Source organism: Anabrus simplex, chromosome 1, assembly GCF_040414725.1.
Source record: "Anabrus simplex isolate iqAnaSimp1 chromosome 1, ASM4041472v1, whole genome shotgun sequence".
Taxonomy (NCBI): Eukaryota; Metazoa; Arthropoda; class Insecta; order Orthoptera; family Tettigoniidae; genus Anabrus; species Anabrus simplex.
Genome location: NC_090265.1, coordinates 886,195,540 through 886,218,103, shown reverse-complemented (window position 1 = coordinate 886,218,103; position 22,564 = coordinate 886,195,540). Strand labels below are relative to the sequence as shown.

Sequence of the window (22,564 nt, the reverse complement as noted above, 5' to 3'; positions counted from 1 at the left end):
GCCCACATTGGAGCACTTAAATAGAGTAAATTTACGTTAACAAAGAATTAACTGAAGATTTAGCTTGCATCTTCTTCCTTTCCCAAAACCTCTTCATTCTGGCTGACCTGGCTGCCCTTTCTTCATCATATATTGTGGTACAGTTTTTAATGACACTCTTATTTGTTTGTTCTTGAGAATTCTTTTTTCTTCTGTATTTTCAATTTGCTTCATTGTAATATTCAGCTCTTCTAAATCATTCTGAACTTCTTTAAACCAATTATTTTTTGTTTTACTTTTCCAAAAGTAATTAAATAGTTGTTTTATTATCCTATTATCATTTAATCTAGAAAGATGACAGGAAAAGGCAATTCTTCTTTTTCTCATCGCATCTATTATAGATTCACTTTCCCTATAAACCACTGCATTAGGCAATAATCTCCATTGTCCATCCACCTGATGTTTTTTATTAATGATTGTTCTGAGTATCCTTCTGTCAACCTTTTGCAGTGTATCAGTTGTTGCTTTGGTGTTCAATTTAAATAGTGTTTCACAAGCATAAGTCGCTTCAGGTTTAATGACGGAACAGTAATGTTGAAGTTTAGCATTTATTGAAAGAGATTTTTTCTTGTACGTTGTCATGTAATTCGTTGTGCTTTTTTGAAACTTAAATGTTCTGCTTTCTATTGATGATTTTTCATTGGTGTTCCACGTTATAATTTCACCAAGATATTTAAACTTATTCACAATTTTAATTTGTTTGGTATTGGCTAAGGTAACGGTTGGTGCTGTAACAGGGAAGGTTGGCATTATTTCTGATTTTTCATATGAAATTTTCAATCCAACTTTTCTTGCTATATTATCAAGTTCTTCTATTTGCAATTTAGCTTCTTCCATATCATTAGCAAGTAGTGCAAGATCATCAGCGAATGCTAAACAATTGAGTCTTATTTTTCTGCCAATCTTGATGTTAGGTTGACTCATCTTATTCCATTCCTGCATGATTTTTTCCAACATACAATTAAGCAATAATGGTGAGAGTCCATCTCCCTGCCGAAGTCCAGTATTTATTTATTAATTATAGAATGTCCCAGTGAGCTAGTGGCTCAAGGAGGGACTGCCCTTTACAATCACAGCTTGGCAGCTATAGTATGGAATTCGTGCTTTAACTTACATTTCACACACATGAAAACATTCGCCTTATAAATTTAATGACAGCCTACGCAGACTACCATGTACACACGCAATAAATATACATAATATCAATCAAGACTGTGGTAATATTAACATACACTTCAGTATAAAAACTGAACAATCTACACAAATCCTTTGGATAGCCTATAGGTGGCAAACCAAACCAAAAAAAAAAAAAAAAACCTTAAACAGACTGAATAAGAACACTGAAAAATACACTGGTGGTACCTCAAAAATGATCATGTCGCTCACTTTAATGTAAGGGTCATGTTTGTAACTGATGCGTTTGAACATTGTTCGTATGGCAAGGCCAGACTTAAAGGACGAGAATCACGTGGCAATCTGTCTCTTGAGAAACCTAGGATCAACAGTTATTTAGCTTTATTGAAAATATGAAGACATGTTCAAAAAGCGGTCTACAACTTACGTGTTATTACATATCGTGAGATAAAAATGACCTGTCACTCAGCAGATTGGAGAACACACAAATTAAATATTTACAAACTCCTGTACCGATAATAATAATAATCTACATTATCAACAAAAAAGGAAACCTGTGAAATAAAATCTTTCTATGATTCCTCTCAGATAAGTCATTACAGCAAATTTCACTCAATTATCTGAACAGATTGTTTAAAAAGTACATGACTGCAGACATCTTTCTAAAACAATCAGATACATGTTTTATGAAATGCCGGTTCTGCGGTGTAGGAGTAGCGTGTCTACTTCTTACCTGGAGGCTCAGGGCGGGCCAGAGATTTGTACCTGGATCTGAGTGCTGGTTTGAGGTTCACTCAGCATACGTGATTACAATTGCGGAGCTATCTGACGGTGACGTAACGGCTGAGAGGATTCGCCGTGCTGACCACATGCCACCTTGTAATCTGCAGGCCTTCAAGCTGAGCAACGGTAGCTTGGTAGGCGTGTCAGGCCTGTTGTGCCATGGGGTTTGGTTTAGATATGAAATAACGTAATTGGATGAGTAGAAGTTAAATTATCATGTTTGTGTGATTCGGATGTAGGTAAATGCTGCCTGACATTCGTTACACTAATGCTATTCTTCTATTGTGTATTTCTTAAAATGAAATTAATGTCTAGGGTTAGTTCGAGTTTCTCTGCGTGGTTTAGGCTTAAGTTTTATTTTTTTACAATTTGCTTTACGTCGCACCGGCACAGATAGGTCTTATGGCGACGATGGGATAGGAAAGGCCTAGGAATGGGAAGGAAGAGCCCGTGGTTTTAATTAAAAGTACAGCCCCAGCATTTGCCTGGTGTGAAAATGGGAAACCACGGAAAACCATCTTCAGGGCTGCTGACAGTGGGGTTCGAACCCACTACATCCCGGAATGCAAGCTCACAGCTACACGGTCCTACCCGCTGCTTTTACAAACTCATTCTGAATTAACATTATCTGAGCACATAAAAATTGAAAGTGTGTTCTAATTTTTCTCTAATATGAGCACCATGATTTACACCAGAAATAAAATGAAACTGAAAGTTAAGCTCTTGCAAACAAAAAAGATTAATATCATAGTGAAAAGTTGATTTGTTTAGCGTTTTCTAATGTAGACTAGGATTGACAAAATTGTAATGAGCTTTGTTTAGACTTTATACTGTCAGATTTTTCTGGAATGGCGTATTAACAATGGTATTCTTTTATTATAAAGCAAGTGGAAAAAATTGGAGAATTTAAGACATACGATACTAATAAATAATTTTTCAGATATTTGATAATTTAAAGCAGTACATTACCCTAATATAAGAAGGTTTTATCAAGTTGTATCAATCATATCTTACGGATTCTAGGCCCAGGTTTATCAAATTTGTAATACCGCTACACAGTTTGTATGAAAAATATGTAATCCTTTTCAGAACGGCTTTTCAGTTCTAAACAATCATCCCCGGTGAATTGGAAAAAAGAAAACAAAAAGAATCCTAAATATTCTGAATTTCATGTCCATGCGTTCTCTGAATCAACCATCCTACAACCTGTTTAGTTCTCGATTATGGTAAACGAAAGTTAATTTTTAACAGTTCAATTTCTACTCACATGTGAAAAGAAATACCAGATCCCTTCTGATAGCAGTCTGTACAATTGAAGGCTACACACGAATTTACCCTCGTGAATATCTTTCCATTCCACAGGTAATGCCTAATTTTAGGCTTAATATTGCCAATCAATTTTAACAAATGTAATGTATCAGCTCCCACATTCCATAAAAATATTTGACAATATATTATCACTCCGTCGCACATAATACCAAACCAGATCCACTAACAGGCATGATTCAAATGGAAAACATGCAAGGGTCTGTAAACATTACCGCGTGCTAGCCATGCATTTGAAGCTGAAGCGCCCACAACATGGCAATGCGCGAAAGTGTTCAATATTCCGCTTAGCATCAGCGCGCGCGCTTTGTGAGTCTAGATGAGTAATATTAACGTCTTTGATTTTTTCAAATATTTTCAGGACATGAGACAGTAGTGTAATAATACGATAATTAGTACATTTTCATTGGTTCCCTTTCTTGAACAGAGGTGCAATGATGTCCATCTTCCAATCCTCAGGAATACATACCTGCCAACCTTTCCGATTTATTTTTACTTCCGATTTTTTACTAACTTCTAGTACAGCCAATACTCTTCCCCTAGGATAAAGGATAAAGAAACCTCATTCTCAAGCGTATTTATTTGATACTTTATTTCGTGAGTGTTTCGTCCGTCGCCTTCGTGTATATCGTGTTTCCCGTTCACCACAGCAGCGTGTGAGCTTGATACAGCTGGGGATTCGGGGTGGCGATCGTCCTGCGAGCAAGAGGCTAGCGCGCACTAACGACTCAGTTAATCGGGACGAAAGTATGAGCTTGTTATTGTGTTGTTCGTGCGCTGTTAATATCGTTTCTGTGCGTAGTTTCATCGGAGTTGTAGGCCACGTGTTTTTTCTTGCATTTCTATGCTCTCCCCCCTCTGTCAAAGTCGTATGTTAATAATGTATGGGACATATTGAATTGTTTCGTATGTGGTAGTTTCGCGTATTTAAGTGCATAATTTTAATGAGTTGAATGTTTTTTTAAATGGTGTTGTGTCGGTGACAGTTTCTGGCATTTTCTTTTCTCGTTAGGGCCACAAAATGTAACAAACGTTATCTCCAAGTGTTCAGGGATACCTATAAATTTCCATTCATTTTACCGTCTGATAAAGGAAACTGCCGCATTTTCTCGCGTAATTAACGCCCTTGCATAATTAACGCATCCCAGTATTTTTTGGTCCAAGGTGGAGAAAAAGAAATGTTCGCGTATTTCACGCACCCACAACTTCGAACATCCATCCCTCAGCTCCGGATGCGTTTCGAAATAAAGGTGTCAACTACTCGAGTAGCAGGCTTCCTATTGCGAAAGCGGGCATTCGAAACACAGGGAAACGTGTTATTAGCCGTCTGCACTAATCCCACTGCACTAATTTTACGACAACTGTTTCGGGTACGGGACATTCTGTGATCCCAAAATTGTCAGTGTACAGTATTGGAGTACTACTGCATCGCACAAACTCGCGGTGATCATTTACATCGATACATACGGGAATAGAGCAGCGGGCAGTAAATATTCAGTGTCCAAATCAAACGTGCGCTACCGCGGTAACAGAAGTGCACTTCAAGCGGCCAACAAGTCTCGCAAAGCATTTCGCGGACCAAAAAGCGGCAGGTTTCCGCAAGTACACAATGTTGGATAAGCCGTTTCTCACTAAATGCTGTATTTTAAAGAATGAGAAATAGCAGCGGCACATGGAATCAGTGTCTCGGATTTGAAGATTAGTCGAGGCTTGATTAATTTTATGAAGAGAAATGGACTTTCTCTTCGAAGAACAACGTTATCCTAAAAATTGATGAATGATTTCAACCATTTTCATCGTTTTGCGATTGAGAAGCGTAAAGTGAAGGAATATTTGATCTCCCTTATAGGAACCACAGGTCAGACGCCAGCCAGTTTCCATAATCACAAAGTCGAACAATTTTTAAGAAAGTGTTATCGTACGCGCTACAGGAAGCAAAAAGGAACGATGTACCGGTACTGCAATGCTTGCTGTAACAGCTGATGGCAGATAGCTTCCACCTTACATTGTTCTAAAACGAAAAACAATGCCTAAAGCAAAATTTCTGCGAGTGATCCACGTTCGTATTCAAGAAAAAGGGTGGATGGACACGTCACTCGTACAAGATTGCATACGAACGGTTTGCGGTAATGTAGCAGGGTCCCTCCTTCGATGCCCGGCCCTTCTAGTGTTGGACAGTTTTTTTTTTTTTTTTTTTTTTTTTTTTTCCCCCAGTATGTCATTCAGGTCGTATTGTCAGCTCGTAATGAAAAGAATATTTTCTAGTGTCGGTGCTTCAAACACACGTGTCTTAACTTACCTGATGTACCCAATTTGACTTTTCAGAAAAAATCTTGCGTCGGAATTTTACTCCAAATGACGATAACCGCAAATGAGCTGAACCAATTGTGTTTGCATTATATTTGATTATCTTTTAAATCTAAATGAATTGTAAATACAGTAGAAGTCCGCTATAGCGAGTATGGCATATAACGAGAACTCCGTTATAGCGACGACTTCTTTCTGTCCCTTCAAAATTCCCATATTAAACTGTGTATCGTCCTTCGGTTACAGCGAGAACCCTATCACTGGCGCATCCGTTATTACGAGCGATTAAGCGTGCGTGCATTTTCCATTACCGATATTTATGCACCACAGCGATGATATTGCATGCGATCGATTACCTTCGGCATCGTTTCCTCGCTATGTGCACTAGCGATTTCTCTCGTCGACGTTCGAAGGCGATGTCAGAGTCGATTAGTAATACCCGCCGACAGCTGTTCCATAAAGAAAATTCCAAATGAAAGAAAACATATTTTCGTAATAAATGCGTAAACAACGTGTCCGATAACGGTTGTTAAATCGTTAAAAATTAAGACTGACTAAACGACCGCTTAATTTTGAGGCTAAATACTGCACTTAAGTAAGAATGGGATACCTCGAGATATGGCAGAGTGCTTAATTGATTTCTGAGGTTAGTTTATATTTTGTCACGTCTGGTTAAATAACGGAAAGGCTATTGTGAAAATTTATAGCGAGAAAGTTATAATTTCTCTACTGGCGCTTGAAGTGTGTTTTCATCATACGTATAGTACAATTAAGTTAGGATACGTGACTCTGTTTGAATAAGAAAACTGAAACATTTACAACAAAATGCGATCGATCATCTTCGGTACGGTATAGTTTTTTTTCACTTTGTGGATTTACGAGCTCTCTCGTTGACATTCAAAGGCGATGGAGTTGATTAGTAATACCCATCGACTGCTGTTCTCTAAAGAAAACTCGAAATGAAAGAGGATAACATGTTTTCGTAATAAATGCGTAAATAACATGGCCGATAGCAGTCGTTAACTCGTTAAAAATAAAGACTGAAGTAAATGATATCTTAATTTTAATGTTATATGCGGAAATTAAGTAAGAATGTGATACACCTCAAGATATGGCAGAGTACATCACTGATTTCAGAGGATATTTCATATCTTCTCTAGTTTAGTTACGGCTATTTACATGTAAATTTTTCGCGAGGAGGTTATTTCTCTACATGCATTTCAAATATGTTTTTATGGTAGGCTACATATACGGTTATGTTAAGTGACACTGTTTGAAGAAGAAAGCTGAGGTGTTTGCCACATAAATCTCGGGAGTGATACCGTATTTTTCCGAATCCAAGACTTTTTTCTCAGAATCGCATGCGAAAACTCAAGGGTTGTTGCATTCGCTGCCTAACAGTAAGTTAATGGATACCCCTAGCAACTACCGCGGTAACCACGCTGCTTCTTTTCACATGCGCAGAACTCGTTGACAATAAACGACCGCCTCTTTACTACACATCGCTAGCCGCGACAGTCGGTTGTGCAGTGCCTGAGTGTTTCTCAAATCTGCAGAATGGCATCAAAACATGCGACCCGTCGAATTCTTAGAAAAGCCATGGCTACTCGGTGGCAGAGTATTGTACTATTGTACTTGACGCTGCACCATCCTGCGGGGAATAATTTTCTTGCACCATCATGGGCGACCTATCAAGTGCTCCGGCTATTTTCCCCTCCTCCGACTATCATCTCTTCGGATCAGTAGAATGGATCAATGCATTTATGAAAACGATGCTTAGTGTCGGTAGCTATACTTGCTGCTGTAAATGAATAAATCAGTGACCGCGCCATTAAAAAAAAATTAAGCAACGCCGCAATCTTCATTTCACATGTCACATTTGTCATCAAAATAGTTCCTAAATTGCCACGCGACACCTTTCAGGGATAATTAAAATGCATCTGTGAATAGTATTTTTTACGTGAGGTCAACTGGGAAACCGCATTTCCTTTTAATAAATTACCAGCGATACCCTCCATCTGTCGGAATCGATGTTAAGTTGTCCATGTCCATTCATTCGAGAAAGAAAAAAATATTTTTTTAATTACTTCAAAATCATCTTATCTACCATAATTATATCAGCCTATTTTCAATAATAACTTCTAAATTGTATAAATCTACCATTTTATTCATGATTCTAGAATCATAAAAGAAAATGATAACAGTCATTTACATCAATCACCTTTCTCTTCTTTCTGTTGAAAAATATAAACCTAAACTATCAACGATCTGATTCAATTAATCCTCTTGCTAAATACTTGTTATCCGCATCATAAAAACAAAGAAAAATTCTCATAATCACATAAATCGTAGGTAGGTCATATTTGATGAGGATGTAGTCAAATATTCTTTGAAATTAAGTATCTCATATTAATAACGATAATCAATTGGTAAGCAGATAAATTAATATTGGTTAAAAAATATAAGTCCCTAAGCTTTAGAAAAATGCATGATAAACATGCTTAATTAGAGTCCCTCGGCTCTTGTTTTTTTTTTTTTTAAATGCTTATTTTCGTTGATATTGAATTCATATTTTGTCACTAAACAAATGCATATCTTCCAAAATCGTAACGTCAGCAGTTGCAAGTAAGTTCCAAGTATATAATAGCTCAAAATGGCTATTTCGAACATATATCGATCATTAAATGAAAAATATTGATCAGTTTGACCATGTCATTTGGTAAAAATAATCATATTACATCCTAAAATTAAATGTAGGTATCGTATAATGATCAGTTATTATCGTAGTTCTATCAGAAATTATACCTATCATGATTTATGGTTGCACGTATGTCCCATCAAGTACCATAAAATTCGTAGGAATGTATTTAGTAACATTATTTATTTAATTGTGGTAGAGATTCAGATTATTAAGTCGCTTTATCCATTAAAATATATCCTTGAGACCAAACATCAAATAACATTCATTACAACGTTGACATATTCTCCATGAAGACAACAAGTTTACCCTTATTTATTCCTTATATGGATATTTAATCTGAATACAATTTACGGTAACTAACATACGAATTCTGCGACGTATTTCATTGTATACATGTATCATTAACCCATATTTTAATAATGAATTTAGAAAGTTTTATTCTTGCTTAATTGTTTACTTTTTATATGTTTTACATGTGAATTTTTGTGATTATAGATTTATGTTGACTTAGCAATTTTTTCTCTTCACTTAGCAGGAGTATCAGTTAACAATACTACCTGTAATACTCTTACAACATATCTTGCATTACTATTTCAAAATCATGCCGCATACGTTAAATAACATTATTGGTTAGTACCACATCGTATTTACTACCAAAAATTCATAAGTATATTTATCTCTCCATATACCAATATTAAATATTATAATACCGCGTCATTCATTACCATAAATATATCTCAACGAATAATTATACGTATAACCACATCAACAAGTCGCTCAAATCCTTACTTCCCTACAAAAACATTAGTCATTCCCATCTAGGCGGCAAATCACCTTAACATATCGTTAATATACTACAGCGGTGCATTTCTGGATTAAGTTTCACTTGTAATACACATGATCACCTTATTCTGTAAAGGAAACACATGCATAAACAAAATAAGTTAATATTTACTCACATGTAGTCGCGTCGTAATAGTAACCAAGTCTAAACAATTCAGAAATTAATTATCTTCTTTAAAACGTTGCGTCTGGAATATATCACATTGTGTACGTCATTTCATTTCCATAATGGTTGAAAACATCATTTGAAATCTCTCCTTGTTTAACTTTAAGCATTCCTATATCATGACATTGATTATATACACTCGAAGAATACCTACTCCCATAATGATAAATCAACTAGGATAACCTCATTGCAAAGATAGTATAGATTGAGATTTCATGAAGAACTTCATAACAAGCTACATACCAATGTTTACTGCCAATATTTATATACTACGTCTACTACACATAAATTTCAAGATTATAAAATAATTCTTTGGAACTTAACTTGCGACTGCCGATGTTAGATGACTGGGTTAGGCTCCGATGTTGTCATCTTAGGGCTGCATAGATAGTCTCCAACATCCGTTACGTCATCATCAGGCGGTAGTCTCAAGACTTGGGCTAGCAGGAACAGCGGGGCGGTCTACGTTGGAAAGTCGGCCCCATCTCCGATTTAGCCTCTCATGTTGTAGCCGTTCGTCATATGTGAAAGAAACATTTCCAGCATCGTAATTAATGTCACGACCATAGCCTTCAAAATGTACTACAAAGAAGCTAGATTATAGTTTTGTATCAGGTTATTATAGCAGAAATTCAATGTCAATTTCCCGTAACAGACTTTAACAAGTAAATTATCGAATTAGCTCTTAATTTTTCATTCAGACAATCAGCACATGAGAAGTCTAATTTGTTTTGGTATTTCGCGACGACCTTCAGTTTGTATTCAGACTACTGTCCAAATATTATTTAATTTCTTCTGCTTTTCCGCCTCGATTTTAGGTCAGATATCGGCGTAACTTTAAAAATTCTTCAATGTGCTGGATCTTTAGCTCTTGCTTTTTTATATATCTCCCTTCTTCCCGCGAGGACTATTTTCTTCGTGGATGAACTTGCTTCGAAGTCTTGCGTGAACATTTTTTTATTGTTCACTCACTTCTTTTTTTAACAATTTTTAAAAACTTTCTATAATTTTTTTATCACGGCCGCATGGATCCTTTATATCTTTATGTCTAATTTCGTGACCTAGCCATACTTGATTCGCCAAATGAACATCTTTGACGTCACATTCATGGCCTCCTTGATTTTATGCGTCCGTATTATATATATTCTGAAATCACGGCCTATTTAACTTAATGCATTCGTTCTTTTTAGATGTATGGCTCAATTACATAATCTCTGTGATCTCATTACCGTGCATGGCAAATTTTAATGCCGTATGACATCATTTATTCCGTTATCAGGGCGATGAAAACGGTACAACGCTTAGTAAAATGAAGGTTTATACACAGCAGGAATATTTTCGTGATGGATGGTCGTATTGTAAAGATACGTGGAAAAGGTATGCCGGCAAATTTTCAACGGGTTCTAGTCGATATTATGATGCCAATTTTAAGTTAATGTTTATTAAACACTCGGAAATGTAGAATAATTATTGTGCAGCCGCAAGAAAATACGGCATAGGCCTAACTAAAGCCAATATTTGACGTTAGCGTGAAGACAAAGAGCTAAAAAAAAATGCGTACTGCACAAAAAATGCATTCAGTGGTCCGCAACAAGGGCGCTTTAAAGAAGTCGAAGGTGAAATTGTGAGGTATGTGCACGAAAAACGCAAGGGCGGAATGGCCATACCGTAGAGCAATAAACTCGTTTGTTGACTTTCAACGTTCGCGATTAGGCCTGTACATCGCTAGCCACTGAATTTGGCCGAACCCGATAAGCGAGACGTGCGTGTAGCGGTAGCCGGTTATATCTGACGCTGCATAAAAGTAACAGTTTTATAGATAGCAAGAATAATTTCCTGATGGATCGTTGTATTGTAGAGGCACATGGAATAGGTATTGCCGGAAAATTTTCAACGAGTTCTCTTCGGTATTATGATGCCAGTGTTAAGTTAATGGCCCTTAAACCCACGGAAATAAGGAATAAATGTGCAGCAGCAAAAAAAAAAAAAAAAAAACGTGACGAAAGTCAATGTTCGGCATTTAAAAATAGTCTAAAAATGCGTAGGCCTACTGTACAACAAGGCATTAATATGATTTTACACACTTCTTTTTGAGCCTGATTTAAATTTTTGAAGGGAAAAGTGGGGTTCATCTTGGATTCGGAGAAATACGCTACTATATTTTTTTCAGAAATAAATTACACACACTTTCACCTAGTATCGGATTACGAAAAATAACAAACACTTAAGCCGTTGTGTGGATATCATCTGCGGAAACACAAGTTTTGAACAAACTGATTGCCGTTTCATACCGATTTTAATGTGCATGAAGGGTTTTCCGACTTTTATACAAAAAACGGATATAAAGACAATCCGTTATAGCGAGTGAATTTTTTGCTGTTGTGAATTCTCGGTATAACGGACTTCTACTGTAATTTGTGAAGATCTGAATTCCTTGAATAATTTACGCATTCAATGTTTTCGCCTGTATTTTTCATCAAAAAGTGCGTTGATTACGCAAGAAAATACGGTATTATGCATGTTGTTGTGTGTGTCGGTGTGACTTAAATATTATTATTCGTATGTGTCATAAATGAGTGATTTGGTGGTACATTTTCTTGAAACCATTTTTATATTTTCTTAGTTGAAGATTTTAAATTTAATGGTCAATTCGCATTGTAACTGTAGATATGTATGCCTTTTATCCTGACCTTTTTTCACGTAGACTGTGGTGGAATATATGTGATGAAATCCTTGAATTTAAAAAATCTTACTATTTTTGGTTTCTAAAAGTTGGCAGGTATGGGAATAGTATTTTCCTATATCTTGTTGACCAGTCTGTAGAGCCATTTGATTCCTGGAATGCCCACTGCTTTTCCTTTTTTCATGCTCTTGAGGGCATTTTCAACCTCAAGCCATGTAATTGCTGGTTCAGTTGTGGTTCCTCGACTTGGTTGTCCTCTATCCATTGTTATGTTTTCTGTATCTCCATTCAGCAACTGTTTGAAAAAGATCTTGAGTTCCTGTTTAATTTCTTCCTCTTGTGCCAGAGTTCCATCATGTTCTATTGCTTTTATGGTCCCTTGATCCCTTTGCTTGTTTTTGACTACTATGTATAGCAATTTCATATTTCCTCTACTGTCCTCTTCCAGTTTGTCTGCGAACTCATTCCATTTCTTCTCTTTTTCTTCCTTTACAATGTTCTTTACAGCAAGTTTATTGTTCCTGTATACTCCTTGGGAGTCTTTGTATTTCTTGTTCATTGCGTTCTTGTCCCGGTTTCTGTTTTTCCTTGTCCAGTGCCTTCTTTATGTAGTTTCTTTCTTTCACCGCTGTTTTCACTCTATGATTCCACCACAGTGTCTCCTTTATTCTTTTGGTGGAACTTTTAACTCCACATAGGTTTTTGGCTTCTCCCACAAAGGTGTCTTCGAAAATTTTCCACTCTTCATTAACCCGTTAAGTGGGGAGCGAGCTCTTCCTCTTTATACACTACGGGGGGAGGTGTTTTCATCATTTTTTTAAAAAATACTTGTATTTATGCAACCCGACATGTATCTGTCTAATATTACTTGTATGTTGTGATAATAAGACACATTAATTTCGATACTGCACCGCATATTCACGATAAAGAATGATTTTTAAGCACAACGTTTTTTAGTGCAACAAACGCATAAGTCTCATATTTCCCGTTTTTTCTCTTATGGGCATTGTAATAGTTACTTTCCGAAACTTGTACATAAGCAGTAAACATTTACGAATCAAACTGTCATTGTAGTCCCACAAGCACTATAATATATTGTTATACTGCACTATTATTATACTGTTGTTGAAGAATATAAAAAATTATCAGAGAAAAATGTACTCACCGAATACCTACTTTCTTGTCTTGTTTTGGATATGAAACTGCCGAGTCACTAATTTCACTCAGAAATGTTCACTATATATATCCACACACGCAATGGCGGTGACAATGGGGGTGGGGGTTAGCGGTTAGGGGTAGTGCTCCTCCACATTTTGGGGAAAAATAACATTTTTATTGCATTTTAGCTGTTCAAAAAAGAAATTAAATTCGCAGTTCAAATGTAGGTCCTACCATTTTGTTTCTGATTTCTTTATCCCCCAGTTGCCATCACTGTTTACGCGCGCGCGCGCACACACACACACGAATTTACACAATTAGGAACACTATCCATAATACACGTGCAGTGGACGCCTCTCAGTTCACACTTTAGCGGTGTGGTACACTCCGAAACAAGGAGCCGGGCACAGTGCTACATCGCAGATTTTGCAGCAGTGCTGTGTCTTCTTTCTTTTATTATTTGCATTGCAAACAACATATCTCTTGCTTGCAATGGGTTTCGTCTTTGAGGAGGCATTGAAATCCGGGAAGTGCCTTCCCGAGAATCGATCCGAAGGGTCATTTGACAGTGACACTACTGATCTGACTGGCTGGGCTTCAGCAGGGGTTGATTTATCATACTTGTCAAAAAGCTTCTGGATAACGTGCATACGCAATTGTAAGCGAGTGAATTTTCCTCCATGTTTTTGATAAATAACGAAGGAATTGAACATTATGTCCAACAAGTGCCTGAAAATCTTTTGGTATAATTTCTTGATTCGCTTTCGGGCTGTACTGTACGGGACCATACACTGATCAGATAAATCGACCCCACCCATTGAGTCATTGTAATCTGTACACATGACAGACTTTTCTACTGTGTCCCCTTTCCTGTTTTTCACAGTGCGCATTTTGGCATCATGTATGCTACTTAGCATACACACATCCCTCTCGTCTCTTCACTTGAGAGCAATGAGTTTGTTACGATAAGCAAACGCAACTTCCCCCTTTTTTAGTTCCTTCCCCATAACATCTTTTGGGAGATTGTTTCTGTTTGGTCTTACGGTGCCTACAGCATCTGTCTGAAGGTCATTGAGCAGGTTAAATAGCTCCGGACTACTGTAGTAATTATCCACAGCTATTAGATAACCTTTATTCAGCAGACCTTCGGCCAGTGTAAATACAACTTTGGAAGGCTTAGTGTATTCAGAAATATCTATTCCACAAACTTCGTTTACCAGATCAGTTTCCTTCCCCGTATACCATAGGAGGTTCCACACATACCCAGATTTAGCTTCACGTAACTTACAAGATTCCATAGCAAAGCGCGACCGTTTCTTCGGTATGTATACCTTTCATCCCAGTCTACCTTTCCACAACAACAGGCTCTCATCGATAGATAGGCGATCGTCTGGAGTATATGCGGAATTTTGGCTTAATACCCTGCAGTAATAAGATTCCTAAAAATAGTTTTTTTCATTTTTGTTAGTGGGTACCCAGTCTCTCTCACGACTTCTTCTTTTCACTTTTGCCATCAACGAATTCGAGGTAATTGTTTGCTGAGCATACAGATTTGTTTGCTGTGCAATAAGATCACAAAGTCCATCATCTATAAAAAATTCATAAATTTCTTCGGGCTGTTTCTTATCTAAAAGTTCACCCTGGATTCCAGCATTGTGTTTTTTTTTTTGCTAGGGGCTTTACGTCGCACCGACACAGATAGGTCTTATGGCGACTGCATTGTAATGTATTCACCCTGTACAGCAGCAGGATTACCGTCATTCGCAGATTCAGTTTCACTGCTTTCACTGGAACTCGAACTCCGCACCGATTGAACCGGTCTTGGAACACTACTAGAAAAGCTACTTCCCGGAATATTTACTAATAACGGAGATTCGTCACTTTCCGAGCTGAAGTCGCTGCAACTTTCATCTTCGCTATTTTCAAGAATATCACGAATAGTACAATCACTTGGAATATCCCTCGCCCTTTTAAACATACTGTAATACGATATAAAACAAAATAAAACTCGTAACACATTTCAAAAACGCAAAAGGAACACACTGAAGCTTCTATTTATCGCAAACTTAGTACAGCGCAGGGCCAGTCATGCGGCCTACTGACGAATGCATGGGCTGAATGTGATACGGCGCTTAAGCAATTTTTGCACTGAACAAATACGAACAAAACAGAAAGGGGATTCCCTGTCGCAATACCGTTCTTACTACGTAGTTTAAAAAAAATCTTAGAGATGGCAGCACCTTTCAAAGCATGTGAGGAAAGTTTCAAGGCTCGCGCCTAATATTGAAGATAAGAAAAAAATAGAAACAGTCGCGCGTCTGGAGCCGCATCGCCCACCCTAGCGCAGAGTTTGAAGTGCGGCTGGAGCCGCAAGCCCCGCTGTATGGGTTAACATTGGTTACTTCACCCTTTGGCAGACTCTGTTGAATCCTTAGTTTGTATTCTTCCTTTATTTGGACTTCTTGCAACTTCCACGTTTTAACCCTTGGTTTTTTTCATAATTTTCGGCGTTTCATTAGTCTTACGTTTGAAGTCTACTACTAGCAATCTGTGGTCTCTGTCCATGCTTTCACTAGGGATGACCTTTACATCTGTGATGTATCTACCACTATCTTTATTTGTGATTACGTAGTCAATCAATGTTCTATACTGGCCATCCCAGCTGTACCTTGTTACTCTGTGACTCTCTCTTTTTTGGAAGAATGTATTTTTGATTATAAGGTCATTTCTTCTGCACAGATCTAATAGTTGTTCTTCTGTGTTCCTTTGTCCAAATCCATGTGGACTAATGATGTTCTCGTACCCCAGTCTGTCTACCCGAACTTGCGCGTTTAGATCTATAATAATAATAATAATAATAATAATAATAATAATAATAATAATAATAATGTTTTCCTCATTCACTGTATCTTCCAGGTCTTGCCAAAATGTTTGTCTTCCTCACTGCAGCCTGTCTGTGGGGCATACACTTGTATGACAGTGTACTTAGTATTCTCCAGTTTCGTGAACATTTTAATGATTCTATCATTTTTGCAGATAACTTCAGCTGTAGCATTAGACCCTTCGTTAATTAAGAATCCAACACCATTTTTTGCTACCTTCTCCTGTCCACTCCAGTATTTGTGTCCACGAAGTGTCTTACTTCCAATCCCTTTCCATTTGGTCTCACTTCATCCCAATATTGATATTCTTCTATCTATCATATCTAGGAGTTCTACCTTTCCAGTTAATGATAGAATGTTTATAGTTCCAATTCGGTATTTGAATCTCTTATTTATTTTGGGTGTCCTTTCAGAACATTGTATATCGTCAGCCTTACGGTCATCATACTTTACAATTGTCTGAGAGGACGTGTCAGTCTGGTCTATAATCTTCTTTCAGAGGCTTTTTTTTCTTATTGAAAGTGACTGTACTCAATACTCTCATGCTGACTTGCTAGGCCTAACGCATAAGAGGATTTTCTTTCAGGGTTTACTCTCTTAGCCTTTGAGGATTGCTTCCTCTTCCTACAAGACAGTAGGTTCCAACTGTACACCCCCAGAAGGGTGGTTTGCTTCTTCTGCCATCTCCACTGTACCGAAGTCCATCTTCTCTGCCATAGATGCCATTGAGGTCTTCACCCTTAACCCAGGGCAAGGGTCCTCCATATTTATGACCCTTGGAAAGAGGGTGTCCCAGTATTCTAAAGCCCCCAGGAATTGGGCTACCTGTTGGTCTGCGTGTTGTATATGTTATTTCAAACCAGCCCTACATACTGTAGGGGCCCCCTATCCGCCACCTGGCTATACGCTCTGTAGGGGTCAGGATCCCCTGGTTACTTATTGAAAGTTAATCCCACCCAGGAGGTTATTTGCAGACACAGTTGTACCATATGAGGAAAAACAAATGATGCTGAAATGTCATGTAATTGCATTGGTAAAGAGTGTGTTCAAAATGTGTATCATCACTTGCCACACGTTGTTCATAACATTTCTGAAGATTATTGAACACCTTGCATAATTCAGGAAGATTCATTTATAGGTTATCTATCTTGAAAACTGATTCTTTCATTCTACTCCATATGTAGTCATCTGGGGTCATGAAATCCAGGAAGCAGGAGGTGAATGCCATGAGAAATGACTTTCCCAAGCATCATTGTGGAAGGCTAAGAGACTCCCTAACGATTTGGGCTATAGCTGCATCTGCTGCATCCATTGATGTTGAAGGTGTAAGTGTCTGGCGTGTGAAAAATGGCAAAAATTCCACATAAATATGGTAAAATATTCTCTGGACTACCTGGTCCACTGTTGTTGGACTTCGTAAGGGTCCAAAATTCCATGGCTGGACACAATGCACCAATTAGTCACCCGCACACCGTGTAGTGGTTTGTGTATAGAGTAAAACCCTGTTAATTCAAAGTTGTTGGGAAATCTTAGACTTCGAATTACGTGATTTTGAATTAACCGCCACCAACCAGTAATTCAGTGATGCCAACCCTTGCATCACAAGATATTCTTAAGACCCATTACTACATGCAATCACCTTCGTTCACAGTTAAGCCTTTCAAATGCCATGGGGAAAAAAAAACAACAAAAAAAATCCGAAAAATATCCAACAAGGTGCCCTCTTTTTTTTTTAATAATGCACTTTGGTAACTCTGGAGACAGTGCCTTACATTGGCATACATAACCTCACACCCGGAGGGGGGTCCGGGGTGCATGTTAGGAAAAAGACAAGGAAAAATCTATGCATGATGTAATATAACTAATATTGAAAGAAGAATCCCACCTTCCAATACTTAATGTCCTTCTTTTCTTTTTCTTTTTTTTTTTTTCAGATCTTAATGTTTTTACAGCTAGTTCATGAAAATACCAATATAATCCAGCTTGGTCTAATTAACCAACACACTTCTGGTGAGAATGAGGTTGGAAATTTTTTGTTATGCTAAAACACACAAAATATGTCTATTCAAGTTCATAATCAAATCTAAGTCCATGAGTGAGACGTGTTTGTACAAAATGATCTTCCTTTCTTCGAAAATGCTGGTACTACATAAAATCAGCTTCATGGTCTGTATCGCACTTCAATAGATTCACAATTAAGTATTTATTTATTTTCCACCTAGTCGATACAATGATTGCTTAAGGCAATTTTTAATGGTCAAAAGTGGTACATGTTTCGTATATTATCAACATCTTCAGCCATCTAAACAGTGTTATGTGGCTGAAGATCTTGATAATATACGAAACATGTACCACTTTTGACCATTAAAAATTGCCTTAAGCAATCATTGTATCGACTAGGTGGAAAATAAATAAATACTTAATTGTGAATGCTGGTACTGTTACTGTTGTTGCTTTATTTAAACTATACATAACTAAAAGCTGACATTAGTGGACTTAAAATTTAAATATTTATACTAGGACTGGGGGAACTCCTTGAGAAACCAAAGTTGAGGTTAGGTCTTCAGAAAACTTGTTGGTAAAGTGCTGTAAATGAGTTTGTAAATGGAAAGGAAAGAAAATTAAAAGAGAAAACTTTCAGGGTGTGCGATGTGTATCGAAAAACATTTATACCGCTTACCTCCCTGCTGGTCTTGCTACGCTTTCTTTCCTTGTGCCGTCAGCTGACCTGAGTGTGTATATCATGCTGTTGGCCTGTGAGAGTGAGAAGAGGGGATGGGGAGTGAAACCAATGGGAGAGAGACGTACAAAATGTATATCTGGACCATTCTTGGAAACTTTTCTTCTTAAATACAGAATAGAAACCTCTTCCAATGGTATATTTATATTTTTAGTAATCTTGTTTATATTCAGATTAAGATTCTGTTCTTGGTCAATCTCTGTATAAATTATTTCCAGAATGTTAATCAGTTTGCCTTAGTTCAGAGTGCGTGGGATGGTAAAGTCTTTTTCTATTGTAGCGAAACTATGATTATGCTCAGTCATATGTAAGCTCATGGCAGAATATCTATTGTACTTCTCTGCATTGATTTCTCAGTAGCTTACTGAAAAATTCCTCCCTTATGCTTATGCTTTTCTGAATAGTCCATATAAATTTTGACCTGGATGTCTGAATCAGGGGCCACCATTGGGAGATCTTTTTGTTTATATACCAAGAAGGTGGGATTCTTCATTCAGCCTTAATTCAGTTGAAGCCAATACGGAATCAAAACAATTATATTTATAAGTTGCATTATAAATATAGTAAATAAGTACAGTAAAAATTTGCTACGAGAATGGCATATAACGAGAACCCCGTTTTGGTTACAGTCGCTCATGCATCTGTTATTATGAGCGATTACACGTGCACGATTTTTTCCAGTACCAATATTTATGCACCAAGTCATTATATAGCATGCGATCGATCAACTTCAATATAGTTTCCTCACTATGTCCACTAGCGAGCTCTCTCATCGACATTTGAGGGCCATGGAGTCGGTTTGTAGTACATGTAGACTGCTGTTCTGTAAACCAAAATCGAAATGTAAGAGAACAGGTTTCTTAATAAATGCGTAAATGTGTTCGGTAGCAGTTGTCAGCTCATTGAAAATAAAGGCTGAACTAAACTATCGCTTAATTTTAATGCTAAATACTGCGATTAAGTAAGAATGTGATACACCTCAAGATTATGGCAGAGTGCATTATTGATTTTGGCGTTTAGTTTACATTCTCTCGTGCCTGGTTAAATTGCGGAAAGTCTATTATGTAAATTTATGGCGAGAGGGTTATCATTTCTCTACTGGTGCTCTAAATATGTTTTCATAATACATATGGTATGGTTAGGTTAGGTCACGTTGTTTGAATAAGAAAACTGGAACATTTGCCACTAAATGCGACCTTCAGTATTGTTTTCTCACTGTGTGCACTTGCGAGCTCTCTCGTCGACATTTCAAGGCAATGTCTGAGTCGATTAGTAATACCCGTCGACTGCTGTTCCGTAAAGAAAATAAGAAATGAGAGGGAAGATATTTTCGTAAGAAATACGTAAATGACGTGCTCGGTAGCAGTTGTTAACTCGTTAGAAATAAAGGCTTAGTAAGCAGTTGCTTAATTTTAATACCTTACACTGAAATTATGTAAGAATGCAATACACCTCAAGATATGCAGTGCGCATCACTGATTTAAGAGGTAGGCTTATATTTTCTCGCGTCTGGTAACATTTCGAAGAGGCTATTCCCAATTAAATTTATAGCGGGATGTTATCAATTCTCTACTGGTGCTTGGAATATGTTTTCATGATACATATAGTACAGTCAGGTTAGGTGATGCCGTTTGAATAAGAAAACTGAAACATTTGCCACAAAATGCGATCGATCATCAAACAGTATAATTTTATTAAAATCTAACAGGTTCCACCTTTTTCAGTACAAAATACAATGTTGTTGGATGGTTTTTACAACATATATTTTATTACAGGACTAGTTTCTGTGTTCATTTAGACACTATCCTCACTGCATAGTAAGTGAAAAAAATTTGGCGATATAAACAATGAACAACATATTGCTATACTTAACTCCTTAATATCTATATTATGCTAGGTTTAAAAACTCTAATTTATAATTTTCAACAAGAAAACCCTTGCAAGTCAAAATATAAAATCTCATCTCTGAGCAATGAGTTGTCTTCAAATTCCATAATGGCTATTATTCTATACACTCGTAAATGTCGGGTTCATATACAATCTTAAAATTGAGGAATTAAAGTTGCAGCTCTTTAATGTTAAAATGTTCATTTCATATATACGTTGTTAGCCATTTGTTGGATAAAAACTCGGTGTGTACAATAAAATGATTAAACTGTGCTGTCTTAACTTTGTTGGTGTGTAGAAACTTAGTTTTTATGAAACAAAAGCACAGAAGTTATGTATGCTTTATGAGTAGACTAATAGATAAGTGAAATTTAAAATCCACCTTTTCAATACTTCAATACAAGTTATAACATTTACTTGGAACTAGTTTCGACGCTGGTGAGAGTTATCTTCAGCCAAATATGAGAACAACCTTAAATAAAAGTATCTGGAGAAAACTTCAAATGATCACAATTTCAAAATCCTGAAGTCACGATTAGAACGGCACTTAACACAACATAATTCTTTTCACTCAGGTTAAAGCTTTGAAAGTATTGGAGTTCAACTTATAACCGTAAGATTATCTTACGGGCATCATACTGTAAGTCCCATATTAAGAGTGTTTATATATTTATATGTGCATTGATATAATTATAGTATAATGATAGTGGTCGATTGTTGTTTGGCTTGGCATTATGTTACGGGTATTAGATTTTTCGAAGAAATTGGCTGATCAAAGTTGCTGAACTGAAAGAAATTTTCATAGGAAAACTGACGAAGTTTTCCTGGTAAAACTGTGTGTAAAGTTTTTAAGTCGCGTTCTTTGAACCAGGGCCTTCCTGTATTTCACAAAATGAATAATGCCATGGTCCAAAGGCTGCAGGGGACTGGTGCAGTTAGGAGGAAAGAAAACCACTTTGATATTCCGAGGGAAAGATGTATCTGAAGGATGAGCTGGACATCTGCTTATCACCTGCACTATCTTCCTTCCTGCCGATCCCATCTTAGCATCCAAGCTTCGTAAAAATTTTAGAAATAGCTCCGATGTCATCCGTGCACTTTCGTTAAAATCCTATGTACATGGGAGTGTATGAGTGTTTTTGAAGTGTCTTTGCTTCTTAAATTCCCAATTTTTTGTGGGGGTGGGGTAATTTTTCACTCTCCTCGTTAACACAACGCTGTCAGTCTTTCTTTACTTTTCTTGCCTCCAAGGCATTTTTCTCTGCGAACAGCATGTCTTGGATGGGAGCAAATTGTAAAACATTCCCGTTCATCGGCATTAAAAATATCCTTAGCATCATATCCTTCAAGAAGTCGAGGTAACTTATTCTTTTTCCAGTACACAACTGTATCGTCATTAACTTCCACGCTCTTGCCGCACACGGTTTGGAATAAAAGATTGTGCTGTTTTTTTAACATGACCAAACCAGCCATTAGAAGCATGGAAATTGACCAAACCCAGCTGAAGTGCAACTTCTTGAGCTTTTTGTTGAAGTACTGTACTCTTCATTAGTTATGAACACAATTATCAAACAAATCATGGAAATAGAAAATGAAGATCTCAATGTTTTTGTTTTTGCTGATCACATCACCATTCGGGGAGAGACTGAAATGGGAGTTCAGAAGAGACTGGATTACTGGAATATAAAATTTAAAGAATTCTAACTGACTGTGAATAAGAGCAAGTTGGTGGCATTGTGGATGAGCAGGACGCCCACACCTTGTAAGATACTGGAGGGAGAGAAGGCTGAAAGTGTGAAAACTTTCACGGTAGTGTCATATCATGTGATGGAAGTGCCAAACTAAAAGTATTAAACAGAGTACCAAAAGGCTCCAGCTTCTTCCACCAAGTACGAAATCTAATCTGGGACATGGG

General features: G+C 37.2%; 1 protein-coding gene across 3 annotated transcripts in view; it reads left to right on the top strand.

The window, feature by feature from the left end:
* Positions 1–22,564, top strand: part of LOC136857688 (constitutive coactivator of PPAR-gamma-like protein 1 homolog) — a 339,417-nt gene that overhangs the window by 290,576 nt on the left and 26,277 nt on the right. The window lies entirely within an intron of this gene.